This window comes from Conger conger, chromosome 11 (assembly GCF_963514075.1).
Source record: "Conger conger chromosome 11, fConCon1.1, whole genome shotgun sequence".
In the NCBI taxonomy this organism is placed as follows: Eukaryota; Metazoa; Chordata; class Actinopteri; order Anguilliformes; family Congridae; genus Conger; species Conger conger.
Genome location: NC_083770.1, coordinates 22,441,842 through 22,459,121, shown reverse-complemented (window position 1 = coordinate 22,459,121; position 17,280 = coordinate 22,441,842). Strand labels below are relative to the sequence as shown.

Genomic DNA, 17,280 nt, shown 5'->3' with positions numbered 1-17,280 from the left:
CCTGCTTTAGTCTAATCAACTGTAAATCGCTTTGGATGAAAGCATCCACTAAATAACTGTAATGTAAAAAAAAGAAACATTGGTGAAATTGAAATTCACTTTAAAAAAAAAATCTGAACAAGGTTTGAATTACAATAACTGGGGAGTCAGTTTTTCCTCAGTCGCATATGACAATACCACAGGGCAACTACCCTCAGTTGCATATGATGTTACCGCAGGTTATTTGTATTTCCGTCCACTTTCCTACAACTATGGGGTGGGGGGGTTCGAAGCAGTAGATAATTATATGGTCTGTGAAGGGTGTCTAGAACTCAGGATAGCCAGCCACTAGCATGTGCCTAAGAAGGTCCGACCAGATAAAGCCATGAAGGAAAGCGAAACTTAAGAAACCATTATTCCAAAGCCATCCTTAATCTGAAGGATTAAGACAGGTCAAGGACAGGTAGATTAAAACAGTTCTTTTTTGGGGGGGTTGTTACGCTGAAAAAAGGACCTGCAAGCATGGAAACCACAAAGATATTGAAGGCTTATTTAAGGTAAACAATTCATGTGGAACTGCTGTGGAGTCCAGTGGAGTTTCTATCACATGCAAGTTCTCATGTTCATCTTATTTCTTTGTTGCCTTTTTTTGCACGATTAAATATTGTGGCGTGTACATCCCAGCTATTTTCTTTTCTTTCTTTTTTTAAATTAATGGTTGTTGAGACAGAAAGAAGAAAATTGCACAATTGTTGCATATGGAATACTGTATTAGCAATTATTCAGTAACACCGCTAGAGGCCAGCATAGGACTGCACGTACTGCTCACAAAATAAATAAATAAAAGTCTGCCACAGGACCCCTAGGTGGTGAAATACTCAAATAAATGGAGACCAGCCTCATTTATTGCGCGAAATAACCACGTTTTATCTACATATGCCTCCCTTGCGTTCAGTTTAAAACTAGACATCTGTAGATGAATCAAGTCGTTCATGATATAAACGTGACAGCTAGTCGAGCAACATACGTCTGTGATTACTTGAATTAGGCTATTTTTGAACCGTATAAATGGTTGAGCGGGTTTAACAGGACATGTTTGAGCCAAATAAAATGTAAATGTCTATTACAAGGTCTGTCTTTTCTGACGCGCGAGAGTGGCTAAATGCATTTCTTTGTGGATTAGCTTTTAACCGTAACCGTTGCCAACAGGGTACTGCAAGGCAGAAAGCTTTATGTAAATCGTCGGTTTGCCAGCCACGGTTTTCTATTCTGTTCCTAATGATATGGTTCTCCGATAACTTAAAATTAATTATACGGTACTCCACTAGGAGTGAGGCTGTGCCATTGAAACGGTTCAGTATTCACAGAACTGGCCACCTGCAGCACGCCGCAGTGAAAAAAAAGAAATATTATTTTTTTCATAAGAAGACTACAAGACTCGACGCGAATGTTTTTTGGAAACGTTTTTTAATTTTTTTAAAATCATGTCTGGATGTTAAGGGGATTTCGTTTGTCGCAAAAGGTATGCCACGGGACTGTCAAGACAGACCGACTTTCTGAAAACCTGATTATACTATGGTGGGGACTGTTTACCAAGACCAATACAAAATATTCCAATTCGGCCTATTGCTATGCAGGGGATTGAGATGTACTTTAGTTTATGTACTGAAAATCTTGAAATCACGTATTTAATTTCAAGATAATAGTAATCAACGTTTAATATTGCAACAATAACCTTTTTTAAGTTTTTAAGTAGCTAAGCTTTCCTTTTTAAAATGTAATGAAAATGATAAAGATAGGATAATAAATTACAGTAAGCCGTTTCATCTTCCTGCAGTTTTGCATGGCTTACCCAGATATAGCTATTTGCTCTTTTTCCTGTCCTTTTGTTGAAGGCCGGGGTGTTTTATGTGGCACAAGCCAGGCAGGAAACTTTTAATAAGCCTGAACAATACTGGAAAAACAATGACACTGAACTTACATTTACATTTTCTAGCCTTTCACCTACTGTACGTTGCGGTGAAAATACTAACCGGGGCATTTAAAAAATAAATATAAATCACAGTAGAGATAACATAGATTATTTGTTCATTTTCAGAATTTTAGCAACATAATCTAATCAATATTGTTAGGTTTATTCTGCAGATAATTAAAAAAAACTTACTTATGCCTACTTAATAAATATATATATTTTTGGTTTAGAAAATGTTCTGAGGTAGGAGACAATACAGTTAATAGCTCGAAGTATATTATTCTTATTATTCTTATTATTCTTATTATTATGGTTTCAAGATGAACCTGTTTTTCTGTAATTATACTGAGCTATAACTAGCTATAACTAGCTATTGCACCCAAATTATGTATTATAAACTAGATTTCCAGATGATAGTCTATACAGGCTACATTTGCATGAAACTGTTGAGTGACATTTTGAGTGGTTTGTTTTCGGAACTGCACAAATAGGTCTCAACTAGCCTATATTTACATTAATATTCATTCATTAATTCATGTACAGTATTTTGTTCAATGTTTTCTGTACGTATATGATATATTTTTGTTAAAAATATTGATAAGATTGTGCGTTCGGATGTAAAAAAAAATTAATCTTGGGTAGATTAAGTACGAGATTATGTCAGGGGATTACTCATTTACAGAAGACAGATGGGTTTGTATTTTAACAGAGAAATTAAAAATTTGAGTAAACATACAGTTCATGTTAACAATGAAAGAGCCAAGAACAATAACACCGATATTATTATTATTATTATTATTATTATTATTATTATTATTATTATGCTATTGTTATTATCTGTAAATAATTAAATTTGTATTGTTTTAATAGCCGAGTTAATGACTGTCTTGCTGCGGCTTTGACTATCAAAAACAACCAAACAAAGAACAACTGGTAGTAATTTACATATTGCATGGAGGACGGTAAAATACAGCTGGTCGATTCGATTCGATTCATTTCGAACTCGATATCATTAGCCCACAATTATTATGACAGTAACAGTCCTACTAATGACCTGTTTTAGAGGGGAACGAACGTGACATAGCCTATTTCGTGTAGTCAGCCTATCAGATGTTGCTTTGAAAATAGGACAGCATATGGATTGAAATAAGAGAAGCATTATTTTGATTTGTCTTGACATGGTGGCAGATTTATAGATCTCCTCCTTATTGATCTGAGAAAGTATCTGGATATCACGGCATCCTATATCGTAAGCCAAGGCGCATACTTCGTAAATGCTTTCGCAATACCGTGTCTGGCCCTACTCCGCTGTGCATGCATGCAACGTATTTCATGTTAAAAAAAAAGAAAAAATAACATCACGGATAGCTTTTAGAATAAAAGTAAAAGGCCACAAGTGTGGATTTAATGGCAGTGAAAGTATTATGCAGAATCGGATTGAGGGAGAGATTTAGACATCTGTCAAATGCAGCCAATAGAATTTACATTAGTAATATTGAACTAAGAAAGACAGCGGCAGATCGAGAAGGATTAAGTGCAATACATAATCTGATCACGGAAAATCTCTCATGCCCGAAAGCATCTAGGCTGTATGAGGATGACAGCGAGGACACAGCACAAACATGCTCTTTATAGTGCCTAAAATTTAAATCCCTTTTACAGATGAAGATGGAAACATAAAATAATCGATTATCTATATCTTTTTTACAAGATGGCATGACTATTTTAGACGGTGTAAATGATTGCCATGACACTTTTTCGTTTATTCACCCATCTGAATTTTTAGCAATTGTGATATGACTCAATTGTAAATTAATGTAAAGTGCAGTAGTGAATTAGATTTAGATTTTTTAAAAATTCTTTTTTCTTATCCTTATTTATTCTTTAATTTCTTTTTTATGAATTAATTGTCGACGTAGATATGGTTTAATTCAGACGTAGCTACTAAAATAGATATTTGATTCCTTTAATTTGAAAGTTGCCGTAATGCCTTTTTGTTAGGGGAAAAACGTCTCCAGCTCGTGACTGAGCCTTTCAGTGAACGCTGTGCTTGTTGGTAGGTTATTGTGGTGGGTTGATTGTACGAAAACGCGGAGCTCGATGCGCACATTTGTAAAGCTGGCACGGAGAGCCGGATAGGTTAATTCACCTGTTTCGAAGCCTGCAAAATGTGATGTGATGTGATGTGATGTTTGAAACGAACTATTACTATGGGGTTTGCTGTGCGAACTATAATCTGGAAACGGACATCGCAAAAACTGGTACTAATCTCAACGCAACACATGATGTAGGCTATAAGGTTGGCTGTAAAATTGGCTGTAACGAGCTAAGCGTTTCAAAGAATGGTACCTTTTTATTCAGCATGCAATACATAAGACAATTGCCTACGTAATATAGGTAACTGATCATGTTTGTTATGATATGAATATAACCCAGTACACATTTTAAACATTACACCATATGTAGCAAGTGCTTCCAAAAAATGTATTACCAGAGTACCATAACGTACGCTTGCGCCAACTTGCTCCGCATGCAGAAAATGATAGTCTAGTGCCTAGCCTACAATTCACCTGCTACGCTTAGAGTGCGAAAACCACCATCACTGAAAGATTCCGTCAGAAAGTTGAATATATTTGCTACTGTTGTTGTGCAACAGTAAAGGTAGAAAACGTTTTGATTAAAATGTAATCACACAGGTCGGATGAAGGCAGTGGTGGATTAAATAAAATCAGATACCAAATTAATTCCCTCGAAAAGATGGGTTGATTTTTTAAAATTTTAGTTGAGTTTTTCGCAATTCATTATCTAGATAGGCAACACAAAAATATGCTGTATACAGATATACTATACTGTTTTACAAATAACAAATAATTCACATACCCATACCTGAACTGCTATATTTAGGCATTCTTTCCTATTGAAATGGCTAAAGGAGAAACGTATTTTAGGGTTCCACCCCTAATAGGTAGTGGGGTATAGTTTATGAATACTACCATTGTGGTTTAATTAAACAGTGTTGAATTTTTAAATAAAATAACCAGTACAGATGATTAATTATCATTAAATATCCTATTTCATGTGTCTACATGGACACATGGCCATTGGAGTAATGAGTTATTGGACTAGAGCAAGTTCACATTTAAAGTTAGAAGGAGAATTTCAGAGGTGAACCTCCAAACCTCAAGTCAAGGGCTTGAGCTCATCTGCTAGGTTTATGAACATAGAGATATTTTATAATATAGAGATGTTAGTGATACACTGGTATTGTATGAAACAGTTCAATGTGTTAATACAACATATTTCATGTCCGCCAATACACAATATTGTTTTTGTTTTTTTCTTTTAAACAAATATTGTCACCTGCTGTATCTATCTATCTGGTTGGGTCATTCCAGTATTCTGAATTATACGTCTTGTACCTCAATATTAATTTAAATTGATCAGGCTATGGCAGTGCAATCAATGAAATTGTAACATTTTATGGCTAAAAGTAGGTGAAATAGCTATATTAATATGTGGATGAAAATCTCCGCAAGCAATGAACAGGTTATGATCTATCATCTTTAGAGAGCGAGGTCTTACAGTGCTACATAATATATTATTTTTATGTCCTTCATAGCGTCAGTATCACAAGCTGTGCTTTTTTACTGTAGTAGAGAAGTGGTGGTTGAATAGGTCAAAGGTGAAGCTTCCTTTCTCTCAAGTTTTAAAAACGGTTGTATCAGAAGTAGCACTTTTGCCGCTGAATAACCTCTCCCATACGCACGTCCCTGAAGAGCCTGTCCACGGCCACAGCTGTTAAAGAGACATAACATCTGCCAAAGCGCAAGTCCTGGGAATGAGCTGCATGCTATCGGCCGTTCCTGTCTCTCACAGGGCCCGACGAGCTGGGGTTATGTCCAGCTGACCGGCATTAACATTTATTTTACATTCTCTAAACTGACCTAGCATATAAAAACCAACTGCATAATGAAAAACACGCTCATAAATAGTCTCCCGTGAAAAAAATAAAATGAAATAAAAGTTGATTTCTGACTGCTGAAAAGGCTTTGCCACTGATGTGATCTGTCATAATAAAAGCGTCCTTACTCATAACCTATGGACATAGTTAACATGAATCATTCCACCTGTGTGCATACCTTTCATCAACTTAATCTGCCTCTACTACTGTAAGGGATCCACTGAATGTACTACATCAAGGGAATTGATTTCATTATAAAATATAGGACTGGCATAAGATTTGAAAGAATATGGACTTAAGGCAACTTCGATGAATAAACACAGTTAAACTGCTGGCATTTGCTGGCTCTAACAGCCTGAAGCACAGTGTTTTATGACTGGGGGGGTGGGATTAAGAGAGTTGGCGTTTCTCTCGACATCACAGGCTTTAGGCCCGGTGGGCCAGAGCAGCTGGCGATACAAAATGGCTGAACGGTACCAGAACCAAGAGGGTGCGAATGAAGCCAGTCACTTTAAATTCTCCCAGTTAGCACTCAGGGACCTGGATCACAAGTTCAAGGGGATTAGGGCATTATACTCTGGGTTCAAAGCAGCAGACATGCCCCTTACCCAGTGTTTCTGCAGCAAGGCCTGGCCTGCTGAAGCATGAGAGTAATGCTGACGGTGCTCCAGGAAAGGCAGGGCACGTCTGTGCACACAACTTCACAACTTACCTTTTTAACCTTTTCAAAACATAGAGAAAAGCAAAATCTCACCTACTTTCCACACTGAGAACATGCTTTTGTTGTAATCATTAGTAAGGTCATATCTGTTGGTGTTACCTTGCAGTATACAGCAAGACAAAAAAAAAGACGCCTTTTTGTTTGGTTTTTTGGCACTAACTGAAATAAATTGAAGTAAAAGCTAAGAAGTGTCTTTAAGGTGTAAAGTGTGCATCAGCGTGCTATGACATGTTATTATTCTTTAGTGAGTTATGTTGGTTTTTTTGGCCTGGATATGGGTACAGATTAAAATATTGATAAAAGCTGTGGTGCATCTGTCCTCCCTGTTCTCCTCAGCCCTAATGAGAACTCCATTCGTCTGAAACAGTCACTGAAAGAGGACTTGAGGACTTCATCTTAAGGTGACGAAATGATACGCTGATGAATGCCGTGTTTAGGCTAATGCTGACTTAAAAAAAAAACCCCAGAGGAAAAATTGAGAAATAACTACTTATGCCTTTCCCTCAGCGAGACGGCCCTCCAGAAACCAAACACATTAGGCTCCTTCTGACGACAGCTCCGGACCTGCCATAAACCAGCCAGGCAGATCATTTCCATGGAAACCATAATAAATGCAGTGCCAAAAAACGAAACTTTGCTCCACAATCCAACACCCATTCCCTCCCCACCCCCGAACCCCCAGCCCCCCACCTCTCCATCTTGCTCAATTTAGCAAAAGGATGTTAAGAAATTAAGAACGGTCCTGCTGCATATAGGAAGTCATTTTTCAAATACCTTTCCATGTTTTAGACTTTGACGGTTTATAAAGATGCCAAGCTTGACAAATGGAGAACATGACTTTTTTTTTTTTTAAGGGGGGGGGGGGGGGTGTAACAGTTAATCAATGTGCCAGAATTGCAGATTACTCTTCCTTTTAACCACACACTGTTACTGAAAGAGTCTCTCATGCGCAGGCAGTTTAAATAGCAAGTCTGTGAGCGTAAATACTGTAGTTTTTATTATCACAACTCTTGCCTAATACATTTCAATCTTTGTACATACAAGGTCATAGTTTCTGTTGGCATGAGAAGATATTTAACCTTTTCAGGTGTGAGATCACAGATATGTGATTAGAATGTTCTTCGCTGAACATTCTAATGCTGATGATAATGGAGAACACTGACTTGGAATTTTAAAGAAAAATAAAACATTACAAAAAACTTCAAAGGGTTAATTTGCATTCTTCCTTAAATAGCTTGATCACTGTCTTCTGCTCTTAAAAAAAAAAAAATTTCAGTGCCCATGCAATTTACACCCCCAACTGAATCAGGAAAACTGAAAATCACCTTCAGTGCGTGTTGATGCTGGATTTAAAAAGATGTGCATGTACTCAGGGAATAAGTTACATCACCTGTTTTTTATTTTATTTTATTTTTTAGAGTCATCCAAAAAGCGTATTTCATCAGGATTAAAGTCGTCTACCCCATGAGAATATTTTTAACAAGTTGTTAGTTTGCACTCCCTGTGTATTGGACTGTGTGTTATTTCACAGGGCTGACAGTTTGAGGTTACAGACGCTGTACTGCTGAGGGAGGAAGGGCAGATAATACTGAAGGAATTATATTGCAAATTCTTCTGCAAAGCCTCTCACAGAAATTGTAGCTGTCAATCCTTGAATACCTTAAAAAGACTTGTTGGTGTTAATAAAATGAAAAAGGTAAAACCCCTTCCTTAAAAAAAATATGTGGATAGTCATTCCTCAGAAAGCATTTTTCAAAGATTCTAACACAAACCAGTGGTTCTTGTGGATCGGTGTGTGGAATCCAGATGGACAGATTACAGCCAAATGCAAATGAGAGAAATGGATCTGATAAAGAAAATGCTGTTTTAAAGATTAAACCTTTTAAAGATTAAACACTGCAGGAAGGAACAGCTTATGTCTTGCAGCCATATTGCCATACTGTTGTACTGTAATACTGTTGTACTGTAATATGTTTTCTGCTGTGGACTCTCTGCTGTGGACTTTTCTCAGTGGGTTCAGGTTGTTTTTTTACTGAAGTGCCCATGTTAGGATGGGAACTGAACAGACATCAATAAGATCCACTACTGAACTGCAGAGGAACAAGAAGGTCTGAGCATTTACCACACCTCAGATGAGCTCAGGGAACAACACGCACGCGTGCACACACACACACACACACACAGTGCATTTGTACCTGCTGAAATGTATTTGTGACAGGTGGTCATATGAGTCATGACCTTTACTGGTATTAAAGTGTTACTGAGTGAATAAAGTGAGAGGCATGTATGGAGTTGTAAAGCGCTGTCCATTTTCTTTCCATTATATAATCTGCATTTCAAAAATACACAAGCAAACAAACAGACAAAAACCTTTTCAGATAATTCTGACTTTTAATGAAGTCTTGTTTAATATTTAATATAATTTCACTATTTTCCTTGTGCATAAATCAACAAGAATGAATTCATTATTATTATGATGAACTGTTGATTATTAATTAAGATGATGATTATGATTATTATTATTAGTGTGCACATGCAACTATTTTTCCAAATGCATTTTATTCAGTAATTATTTTCCTTTTGTTGTTGGAAACAGTAGGGATGGGATTATAATACCACGTGTTTTTGATTTCAGTGTATTATTCATGCATTTAACTTTATGCAGCACAGGATGAGAAATAATACTTATAACCGAAATCCAGGATAATTATTGGGCAATGGCTTTGAAAGTAAGAAACAGTCTTCTGTACAGAGAGGTACAGGACAGGAGTCAGAAGGTCAGGCCAACAGAGGGCAGATATGGCTAATGCTAAGGCTAATGCTCAGGTGAAACTTTGACAGAATGCTGAGAGCACATTGGCTATAGCTGAGATAGAGTTCAACAGCACTTCATTAGCAGAAGATGTCATAATATCGCTCTTAGTGTCACTACAATAAATATAATAACATTTACAGGGTTCAACAGACAAAGGAATACATACACACACACACACACACACACACACACACACACACACAGGAGGAGTGTCTGTACAATTATCATTATGTAAATTAGCACAATGGGTGGACAATACTAAAATTGAAGAACTGATCCAACTTACACCATTTAATGAGAAACATACGCTTACTACATAAAATAGTTGTCTTAGATAGATTTTCCACAACAAAGCGATCACAAGATCAACATAAAGCAAGAGAGAAGATGGATGAATTGATGGATGAATGGATGGATGAATCAGTACTGTTAAATGTGTAACATCCTTGGCTGACTTCACCCACTCAAATGTAATGGAGTTTATCTTGGTTACTAAAGGACATCAATATTATACTGGTTACCTGGGGACATTCCCTTGAGAGGACATTGTCTAATAATTTCAGGAATGTTTTATTCATTTATGTTTTATTAGAATGTACTAATTAGACTAATATTGACAAGGGACTACAGATTCTGCATGGGGCATGAGCTCTGTGTGTAGCGTATTAAATGAGCTCTGTGTGTAGTGTATTAAATGAGCTCTGTGTGTAGTGTATTAAATGAGCTCTGTGTGTATTGTATTAAATGAGCTCTGTGTGTAGTGTATTAAATGAGCTCTGTGTGTATTGTATTAAATGAGCTCTGTGTGTAGTGTATTAAAAGGGCTGAGGCATGAGCTCTGTGTGCAGTGTATTAAAAGGGCCAGGGCATGAGCTCTGTGTGTAGTGTTTTAAAGGGCCAGGGCATTGTCATGAGCCTAGCATGTCTCAGAGCTGCTGTCCAGACTGTGGGGTCCTCAGAGAGGGAGTGGCGTACCACAGGGCCCAGGCAACATGGAGCCCTCTCATTGGCTGGGCCATGAAAGCTCCCCATTGTTCCCAAACGCACAGGCTCCTGCCCTCCAGCATCAGGAACAGGAAAAGAGACACTAGAGGAAGTCTTCACAGGGACAGGACAGGGGCCACAATGGGGACTACATTTCTCATCTTTGTGTTTGGTTTCAATTCTCAAAACAATATATTAACACCACAGTGTAGAATTTATATTTGCCACATAATACTAATTTTGCTCACAGGTTTTTGAGATTTTTGGGCTCAGGAACCTGACAGAACCAAAGTGATTTCCCGGTTATTTCTGCCGGCCTCTGTTGATTCTCTGTCTCTGTCTCTGCCTCTGTTGATTGATGCGTGCAAGGTCGGAGCATCTCAACGCGTCTTTGGATCGGCTGATAGAAATAGGCAAATAGCTGCAGTAAGCTGTCGGGTGAGGATGGGTTCAAACTAAATATTTTATTGGATAAATTTTGTCTTTAGTAAGACACACAATGGCGGACTCTCAGCAGGAAGGGGAGGCAGCCGGACCCAGGTCTGCATGGGGAGCACAGGAGCTGGCACTGGAAGGCCACTCTGAGATCATAACACAAGGGAGACCTCTTCCCCGCTCTGCTGAATGGGGAGAATAAGACAGAGACGGGCCGCATTGTTCGGCTCAGAAATCGCTTGTAACTCGGAGAGAAAGCGCTGAAACAGAACAGGTCGTCGTCTTTGACTCATTCAAGAAATAATGAACAGAGCTGCGTTGGCTCTGAGCAATGGAAACCGTGTTGGCAAGCCTTTGAAAGAGCCTTAATAAAGGGTACAGTAAACAAGCCAGTGGCTACGGATCAGAAAATGTTTCCTTTTATTCAAAATCCATTAGCACCCCCCTTCCTCCCCAGCACACTGCAAAATAAAAATACACATTTATTTATTTCATTTTTTTTTTTGACAAAATAAAAAAGTGAAAAACACCACTACAGAGCTCCCTGAAGTAGCAATTTAGTGTCTGATTTTTTTTGAGGCGTATTGATTTGGCTGGTAATAAAAAGGCCTTTTCACAGAGCCTGGTGGTGTGTATTTGGAATGATGCTTCTTTAATTAAAGGACACCATTCATTTTGTGTTCTGTGTCACACATAAGCACTCTTTCCATGCGACGTTGAAGTTCACCGCGGCCCCAGTGTGCGTTAGCGGCACTGTAGCCACAATGCCGGGACAAGCAGAGTGTAAGTAGGCTAATAGCGCATCTCTACTACACTCAGGTCCATTGAGGGACATGTTTACTTAGACTGCTAACCAGCGTCTGTGTGGAAATCACACACACACACACCATAATCAGCAAAGATGAAAAATAGATTTTTACCTTTCGTCATTCCCAGGTCATGTGACAAACTAAAATAATAATTGGGTGTTGAAAAATATGAACCGTGCTATTTTCCAATAAGCACACAAACAGCAATATTTTCATCTTGAAACCTAAATTCTGGAAACCAAAAACATTTAGCATAGAAAATAATAATAGTTTTGAATTGTCAGAGATAAGACAAGTCTTTTTTCGATATTCCCACCATGATTGTGTATAGTTTTTTTTTCTGGAAATTTTGGAGAAAAATGGAGAAGAATCAAGGTTCAGGATTCAATATCTCACATTCATGGCTCGAGCCATTTCGTTGTTGAAACGTTACTTAACTAGTCATGAGTAACCCCATGGCACTAATTTTACTAGTGTACCTGCCACCGTGACACCTTGTGACTCTGAGCCCAGTGTCTGACATGCTAGTTGCCCGTGGCTACCTCTGAGCCTGAGCAGATCTTCAGGGGAAACGAAGGTCTGAAGGAGGAAGGGGGGGCTCAACATTCCTCCCGGATGCCGTCTGAAAGTTTAATGCCGACATGAGCACAGGATTCCTGGGATGTGCAGGGGGAATACGGCCGTAATTCCGACAGTAATCCCAACTCCTGTGTGTGTTGTCCCGGCCGTGTGAGGAACACGGCGAGGGCCTGTTCTTCCGCCCCTGGAAGCAGGGAGGTAATGAACGCCGCGGAATATTCCGGAGGTAAGTACGTGCCATATGACGAGGCGCGCCTCCTGCTCTGCTCCCCTGTAAATACATTTCCCTCCGCAGCCTGCGCCCCATCAATTATTCAGCATCCACAGACAGCTGAGGAGGCAGCCCCCATCTTAGCTCTGTACGTGGGCGGTGGGGAAGCTTCTTTAATAAAGCCATCACAGAGTACACAGTAAGGACCAGTCTCACAGACACAGATTCAGCCACAGATTTAGTTCTCCACTAAATTAAATCCTGAACAGAGATTCTCCATACAGAACTAGTCCAGGCCTGAGCTTAATCTGTGTCTGTGAATCCAGCCCATAATGCGGTGTGAGTGTATGGAGATAGTCATGTGCATGGCAGCTGTGTTTTTGGTCTGGTGTAGATGTACTTGACTTCAAAGTGTACAACAACACACTCCACAGTCCCTGTGGCAAACCTCCATCTTGCCCGAGCATCCTAATAACAGTAATTATCATAATCATAATTGGCATTATTACTGGAATTTCTAGTGGTGGAAGCAGCAAGAGGACAGGTTATAATTGTAAAAATAAAATCTATACTTTTATTTGCTCTGTACTCTATAAAAATATTTCACAACAATAAATCCTAGTTCATGAAACAGGAAGTGCAAAACCAGAAATAATTGTACTATGAACTATAATTTGACTTTTAAAAATCTTGAAACATTTAAATTATTCTCCTTGCTTCTTGCCTTTGTGGTTCATCATCAACATCTCTTTATGGACATTCAGTCTTCAGTTTTAGTCTTTTTGTTTGAGACTTAAAATCTTATTTTATTCTCCCAAGCACAAAATATTAGCTTGTTACCATTTGCTTGGCAAGTGAAATTGTCTTACATTGGCAAATGTTGAAATGAGTCACAATTTCTCACCTCACTGGCAATCATTTTGTTTTATTTAACAAAAATGTAATTGAAATATGATTCTATACTTATGAGACTAAAATATATGTTGAGATTAACTTTTTTGTTTTTTTGCAGTGTTAAAAATGGCCGCCACCAGCACCTCATCCCCAACCCTATCCTCATACAGTCCCCTTTGTTTGAAAGGCAGAGCACTTTACTGATACACTGTCAATCTGAACAAGCACTGCCCATTGTTTACAGTGCTGTGGAGTGCTATAATGATAGTAAGAATCATAATAATAATAGTAATATTAAAATCTGAATCCATTCTTACTGAGTACAAATTGGGGAATAAGCAGTGTTAATTTGTTATTGTTTCATAGTTCATGTAGCCACAGTAACTACCTAATTGCATTTATACAGCAAGTTGCCTCTTCTGAAGTTAGCTGAAGGGCTATAGAACATGTAGATAAAAAAAAACATGTTGCTCTACAACAAATTATGATTTGAGCCCACATTTATGGATATATCTATAAGTGGATATTCAGAAACAATAAAATATATAAAATAGAAAAATGTGCTCTTATATGCAAATATCTTATTTTTCTTATTATATTTCTTATTATTATGAAAGCAAAAACAGAACCATGCCCAACTTAAATTTTCATTTAAGAGAATGCAATTACAAAAGAGGTGAAAAAAACAAAAACCCAAAACAACAACAAAATTGCTCTGATTTATCAAATGCAATTTCTCTTTTTAAGATATAAAACAAAGTCTTAAATGTTTCTCCTATTTCCCACCATGGATATCGCTTACTTAAAACAACCTTGGGCTTCTCTGTGTGTTTTGAGTCCATGTTTTGCTCTCGATGTGGACTTGCTCATTTAAAATGCAGCATTTGTTTCTCCCGTGCAGGCCACTTTGTGTTTGCCATTTAAAATGCATAAGGCAAAGTGCATTGTAACAAGATGGGGCTACATATTAATCAAATTAGCACAACACTTCAAAGCCAGCCGTGTTTTACTAGCCTGTTTTTAGATTACGATTCATGATGGAAAGAGGCAATATAATGAAAGGCTTGGCAGGGGAATGGCTCCTGGTGTATTATTGGTGGATATTCATAAAAACAGAGTCCCAGGGAGAAACAATAGCTTTTTCTACAAAGGGGAGGAAGTACCACTGCTCTGGAGACATCTCCATTTTCCAAAAATCTCTCATTTAAAGAACCTCAATTGTGAGAGGCACAGAATTCTAAATAACACATAACTATGTACGTAATCACCGAACAGTTTCAATAAGATATAACTATGTACGTAATCACCGAACAGTTTCAATAACCTCTAACTATGTACGAAATCACCGAACAGTTTGAATAACCCAAAAATGAAAGCAATTATTTTTTTGATATGAAAAACCGGCAAAAAAATAAAAACTGTGAATATAATGAATGTGTGCATATTTTCTTATGGGAAAATACTATAGATTTGGGATTGCACCCTGACAGATTGTGAAATCCATTTGTAAAGTGTGTGTTATGAAATGTGCGAGTCAGACTCAGCGTGACATGGTGGATGAGAAGCTGTAGGGTTCCCAGGCTAGAGCAACACCCTGCTCTGCACACTGACAGTACAGAGGAACACAAGCAACCGCATACAGCCAGCTTTCAATACACCTCATCCAGCCTGGCAATCTCTCTCTCTCTCTATCTCTCTCTTTCTTCCTCTCTCCCCCATCTCTCTCTCTTTCTCCCTCTCTCTCTTTCCATCTGTCTCTCTCTTTCTTCCTCACTCTATCTCTTTCTTCCTCTCTCTCTCCATCTATCTCTCTTTCTTCGTCTCTCTCTATCTCTCTTTCTTCCTCTCTCTCTTTCTCCCTGTCTCTCTTTCTCTCACAAACGCACATGCACATGAGAGAGAACAAGAGAGAAAAAGAGAGTGGGAGGGAGAGAGACAGGGAGAGTGAAAGAGCACGTGTCAACAACTAATCTTCTCAGGACAACTACTTCCTCTCGGAAGACATCAAAGAAAATATCATTTCTTACATGCATACAGTACAGTACATGCCAGTGAAATAGTGTAGAAAGAGTGCCCCCGTTTCTGTTCATTGTCAAGGCGAACTACAGGACTGTAGGCGAAATGATAAATGAATGTAACACGTGATCTCTCTACACCACAATCATTATTCTGCCCTGCCTTCACCTGGTGTGCATTCATCTAAGACACGCTTTCACAGCTCTTCAGACTTATAACAATAACATGCAGCCTGTTTTACTTAAAATCCAGTAAAATAAATAAATAAATACAAATAAAAATAAACGAAACATGTCGCAACCTCTGATACCACCAGGCCTTTTGTCTGGGTCCCTGAAATTGCAGTTATTGATTTTGTTTTCATTGTGGAAAGAATTACATGAGCAATGTTTGTCAGTCGCATCCCTTGAATGCAAGCTCTCCTGCCTCCTCTTAGGATGCTTTTAGACTCCCCCATTAATACGGAGCTGCAACACCAGCCGAGTGTTCATTATGTCTGATACGGCACAACCCTGGTCATAATACCACATAATAAGGAGGGATAATAAGTGCACATCCGGGAGGAATTATATATTAATTGCCTCAGCGAAGGAGCAGACACCATCCGTACGACTACCTCCCTAAAAGGGTGAGAAAAGGTCGGCATTTCAGAGCATCGTCAAAGTTTTTTAATCAATATTTATACATCACTGACAACAATGGCTGTCATTTGTTTTGGGGTAACTATAACAACTGTCAAAACGGACTGCAAGGTGAGGGTTTTTAACCCATCTATATTTCTTTGACCTGAAAAGGCAAATAATGTCCGTGGATGTACCAGATGTAAACAAGTTCACAGAGGAGCTTTTAAATCTGACACTGACGCGACCCCCTCCCCCCTCCCCACCATCCTTCACCCCACCATCCTTTGACCTACTCCCTCCCCTGTTTATTAAACTATTTTCAGAATATAGGGCTTAGTGGTTCATAGGTGCAAGTTTCATACGTTATTTATATTGGACTGGGTTATATTGTCATGAAAAAATTTAAAATGAAAATATTAAACAAATGGCAATTAAATAGACAGCAGCAGCAACCAAAAAAATTACAGCCAGCAATGGCAGTGGGAACTTTGCCCCTTGCTATAACATTCCTGACCACGTGTGAGTGTATTCAGTTTCGGTCCATCTGTCTTTGAGCCAAAACAATTTACAGGCCGATTGTGGCCTGGTTCTATAGGCTCCTACTGTTCATCCTGAACCAGTTCTGTTTTCACTGAGAGAACCACGCTGCATTTTCAATTCTACATTTTTTTAAATCTCCCAGGAAGGCCATGCGTATCTGGAGTCATAACGAGATGTGACATCCAGTCCGCTTTAATCAGCATTCCGCACTGCGCTGCGGTGGCGGGAACGTCGGGCCGAACCGACCGTGGGCCCTGTCAGAAACCTGGGAATGCCGTGGTGGTCTGCCGGATATTCTGAACGCTCCAAATCCTCAAAGGAGTAGAGAACCTGAGAGAAACTCCATCACACCTTTTACAGATGAAAGAAAAAAGGAAAGTGCATCCCGTAATGTTTTGTTTGGAGCGGAACGCTCGGGCAGAGAGGGAGAGAGGCAGGCGGTCTCCGGAGACTGAAATGGAAAGCCGCAGGAGAATTCCGGGCCAGCCACTCTCGGCTAAATGTACTTCCATATTAATATTTTAAAATGCCATAATGCCTCTGTAAAAACCTCGGAGGACAGATACATCAATTTGCCAGGCCTCCGCTTCAGGAGAGAGAGAAAGAGGGATAATTTGCCATTAAAAGAAACAGTTCATTATGCCGGGCTTCTTGCGAGCACATAAACCAAGTCCCTGTGCACACTTAAGCTGCAAATCCTCACTCAGGAGTGCCGGGGACGGCGAGCCGGGGCACTCTGCC

General features: G+C 38.9%; 1 long non-coding RNA gene across 1 annotated transcript; it reads left to right on the top strand.

Annotated features, from left to right (window-relative positions):
- Positions 1–1,361: 1,361 nt before the first annotated feature.
- LOC133140163 (uncharacterized) lies at positions 1,362–7,248 on the top strand. Its single transcript, XR_009709995.1, has 3 exons — positions 1,362–1,501; positions 6,970–7,034; positions 7,141–7,248. It is a non-coding gene; the product is annotated as an uncharacterized LOC133140163 (long non-coding RNA).
- The last annotated feature ends 10,032 nt before the right edge of the window (positions 7,249–17,280 follow it).